Below are 4,586 nucleotides of genomic sequence, written 5' to 3' on the forward strand. Positions count from 1 at the left end.
CAAGTCGAAAAATCACAAGTCATGGCAAGTATTACGAAGTTGTTGTACTTTTTAATTACTGTCCTGTATAATTTTACTTCAAGAATAGGTTTTTTTTTCCCTTTAAAATCAAATAAATATCACATCTATATTAACAATAGAGAGCAGTGTGGGCCCACAGGGCCCCCATTCTACGGTCCAAATCTGTTCTCTCGACTTATGACGGGGCAGTATGTAGTGTTGTTACGGCGTATGCTGTTTTACTAAAACAAGTGACAGTCCGTCGGATCTTAATCTTCTCTCCTCAAACCTAAAACATCATTTTGTTATCCCATATCCTCCGCCACTGAAAAGCTAGAGCCCTCTCTCGGCACTCTTCTCAGGTTCGATCGATCCTTATTTTGTTAGTAATTTTTTTCACATTAAACCTGGGGATCTCATTATCCCATCTCAAAAGTTAATGAATCTCATTAGTTTGTCTTGCTTTTTGTTCTCCCTCTGAAATTTGAACTCACTTGTTTTCGGTCCTGTAGAATATATCATTAGTGTGAAATTGGGTGGTCCTATCTAACTTTTTGTTTGGTGCCAGCACAAAAATAGCCTTGAAAAATACTTAGCGCCACTTGATTCTGAAAAATCAATTCTTTTATATAGTCAACTTGTTGCAAAGAGGAAAAGGTTTGTAAACTTCGAAGCTAGCAGATTCGGCTTCACGGTAACTTAATCGAATTGCTCCTTTTTACTTGGTCTACAACTACATAATTTCTAGAATGGAGTAGAGTCAAAGGTTTTTTTTTATGGAAATCTTATCCGCCTTTTGTATTTTATATATTTTGCCAACTTTTATCATTTTAAGATCGTGTGTAATTTGCGTAACTATTTCTCGGCACACTTCTAAGGGTTTACATTGCTCAAAAAGGATGATAAAATGTTAAAATGCCATCAATTGAAGTCTTGCTTGCACCAATCGAGGGAAGATCGAGCTTTCGGATCGGAGGTATATTTCCCCCTTTTTCAAGTTAATACGTAAAACCTTATGGCATTGTCTCTTTTGACAAAATTTGAAAGGAACCTTTCCTATTATGTTCTACTGTTTTTTTTTGCAGATAGCAGTAACTGCAGGATGATAATGAATCATTATATCTTCAAAGTTGGTTTTCTTTTTATGAGTAAAGGAGGCAAAGACCTCTAAGATAGATGCTCTTTAAATGGAAACCAGGCGTCATGAAAATGATTGCAATCTCAGGTATTCAATGATCATATCTGCACTTTCTTCTTCAAGTTAATTAGATAGTGTTGATCTATTGTGGGGGTAACATTTCTACCGCTTGTGTGAATCAGGAAGTAAATAAGATCTTGGACAAAATGTGCCTCCAAAAAGCTGAAGTTGAAGAGATTGACGAGTCGGAAGAAGGTTGTTCTTCCTGGTGGTTCGCCGTCAATGCTGCGAGCGATTTTCAATGCCAAGTTGCGAGGATGAAAGTAACTCCTATAAGTGATTGTATTCTCTTAACATAGTTTCGGGTTAAAAGGTTTCTTATGTTTTTATATCTAGGGTTTGTAATGTGGTTTTTTTTAACTAGGGTTATCATTCAATGTGATAAAAAGGCATAGGAAATCAAATACTATAGGGTTTGATTACCTGTTTTTGAATTTTTAAACCGATCACTTTGATTATTTTTTGTATTTTGAATATATATTTTTTCTTTTTTTAGGTTATTTTCTCTTTGGAGCTTCGGATTGAGTAATTTGGGGTCGACACCCGTGTGATATAATTTCATTGCTTTATCTTTCACTCTTCTTCGCTGCCTTCGCAAACACTTGGACTTTGTCAAACAGGTAACATCTCTTCACTTATAACTCAATCTTTTTAATTTTCCATTTTCCCCTTGATCTATTTAACCACTCAAACACTTTGTAAGATCTATTTAATTACTTTGTGGGGGGTTTTTTTTTTTGTTAGGTTATTATCTATTTCATGGAGATGGAGTATTCGTAGGGGTCTTCTCATATCCAACATGATTTGGCGTCCTTAATTAACTTAGGTATCTACTTTTCAATCTCGGTTTTAGTTTTGTTTTTAAAATGTACCTGTGATGTATGAACCTTTGAAGTATTTGTTGTTTCATGCCTAACATTTAATTGATATTTTTGTTAATGTGGTTCCTGAGTTGTGATTTTATTTTTTGGAAATGAATATCCCCCTGTTTAGTTGCCTTGGAACTCATCAAATTAATTTTGTATTCGTTGGATACTTTCTGAGCTTTTCACTCTCCTATTGTATTCGTTGGATACTTTCCGAGCTTTATGTATGACTAATTGAAAAACGAATGATAATGAGCAAGCAAAGATGCTCAAGTGCATACCTGACATGCTAACTTTGCTGATGTATGTATATCTTTTAAAGGATTCTTTTGTTAATCAAACTTTGAATGCTGGAAGACATTTTTGTCATTTATTTATACAGGGTTTATTGGTCTACGAAATTTTTTGGTGAAAAATGGTTCTTATACAGTTATACCTGAATATTGATATTGAGGTGTACAGTACACTAATTTATTTTATTGTTATTTTTTTTAGAGGAGGCACCACATTTAGTGGCTTCTCAGTTGTGATTGTTTTTTAATTTGAAATTTAAATAAAAATTTGTCCTAAAAGTCATGTCTCACCTATAATCCATGATCACTCATAGGAGTGGTATTATATCAAGAGGTTTTAGAGGAGAATTCAGACACTTGGAATTAGTTTCGGGTTTATGTGAAGCTTCTCCCTGCTCGCTAATCGATTCATCGTAAGTTTCTACCGCCATTTTATTACTTTTATAACTAGGTGGCTTTTCCATGCTGATAGTAGCAACATGTCTATGCCAATGTAGTCATTTGGTTTTAATCAACTGTTGAACACACTTATGATCTGACCATAACCTTATCATTCACATCCAATATCTAGGGCTTTAATTTATTGCATTTGTCGATAATGCTCAAAAGTGCTCTAATATTGTTCAATCGCTATTAAATTAATAAACTTTAGATTCTCAATTGTAATTTGCACTATTTTTTGTTACTTTCATGTGCTTTATTTGGTTCACATGCAACTCAGTGTACTAACTTCTAGCATACATGATGTATGAACTTATTCGGCTCATTTTGCTGATAATGGTTTTTATATAATTTTCAGAACGATTTTTTGGCTTCTAAATGATTGGTTGAACTTCATGAAGTTCACATCTGAAAACACAAACGTCCTCGGGGTAGAAGCAATAATCACCCAAGATACTGCTATGTACAGGTTGTGTCAAAGGAATATTTCGACCTTTGATCATGAGGCCCTAAATGAATTCCTAAACCAACTGATGTACAGAGTGTCAATCAAGGTGCCTGCCAAAGCTATGAGGGAGGCTCAAACCTACTGTAGAGCTTCCTATAAAGCATTGGTGGTAAGTAAGAAGTGGAAATACTTCCAATTAAAAATTTCATGTGTATGTTATTATTGTTCTCTAATTGATGTCAATGGTGCGGGGCAAAGATGGCTAACATGAGTTGGTGAACCATGGCAGCTCATTCTCCTGGAAGCCAGATGGCATCAAGTGTGAAGACGTTGGTTGTTTGCATCTTATTCCCAAAGAACTTTCCCTGAAAATTTTAAGTAAAATTGAAGCCGGAGAAAGGTTTACCGCCTATGTTGTGGTCCCAATGTGGCGGAAGGGATACCGGAGAGTAGATCCGTTCGTGGGCAATCTTAGACCGCGTAAGAGGACAATGGAGATGATGTACACCGACATTATTCAAGACATAAATGGTCTCTGCTTTCTCTCGATGGCAATAAACTAATAATCACATCTTCCTTTTTCGCGTGTCTCGCTCACCGCATTAGCGTGAGTAATAAGTTGGCCTTCTTCCGCCCTTCCCAGTTTGAAGTTGCTCATATTATCGGTCATACTTGACCGATGATGCTTGTATGAGTTTGCTTAGAATTAAGCTTTTCTCGCCAAATAGCTCGGAAAGCTTTGATAAATGTTACTTGTAAGCTAGCCGGTTGTGTAACCGTGGGTTGGTGTACTTTTTAGCTTGTTGAATTCGCAGTTGTTGTTAAGGTTTACACAATCGCCAATTACCGCTTTAAAACAATAGTACCGCCAAGATGATTGAAATATGAGAAATTCTACTATGGTAGTCTTTGTAGTGTGCTATCGTGTTAATCTATTCTTTTTTCTTTTGGTTAAAGATCCTACATTAACTTTAAAATGAGGAATTAGTCATAAACCCGCATCGCAGGGTACAAACACAAAGATCTATGGCCGACTGCCCTACTTCATGAGTCTACCCCAATGATTGCCTTACTGGCCCAAAAGAAAATAACTTGACTGCCATAGATTACAAAACAATAATTAATCAGCTAAGTCCTGGTCAGATGCCTCCTCCACTGATTAGAGAGTCTTCATAAGCTCCTCCACCACTTGTCTCAGCTGTTGCCTGTCTTTGAGTCTAGCGGCTACCACCTCAGCTTCAAGCCTCCAAACATTTATGCTTGAATGGGATTTTGAGCACTAACCAACTCAAATTCCATGCCCTAATCTTTCGCCCATTCAAACAGTCCTTGACTAAGAT

The 4,586-nt window shown here is 36.3% G+C and overlaps 1 long non-coding RNA gene across 1 annotated transcript; it reads left to right on the plus strand.

Moving 5' to 3' along the window:
• The first annotated feature begins 1,089 nt into the window (after positions 1–1,089).
• LOC147520366 (uncharacterized) lies at positions 1,090–2,749 on the plus strand. The gene is made up of 5 exons (XR_015214411.1): positions 1,090–1,225; positions 1,321–1,461; positions 1,695–1,818; positions 1,943–2,024; positions 2,672–2,749. It is a non-coding gene; the product is annotated as an uncharacterized LOC147520366 (long non-coding RNA).
• Positions 2,750–4,586: the final 1,837 nt, after the last annotated feature.

Source organism: Coptis chinensis, chromosome 2 (assembly GCF_015680905.1).
Source record: "Coptis chinensis isolate HL-2020 chromosome 2, ASM1568090v1, whole genome shotgun sequence".
NCBI lineage: Eukaryota > Viridiplantae > Streptophyta > Magnoliopsida > Ranunculales > Ranunculaceae > Coptis > Coptis chinensis.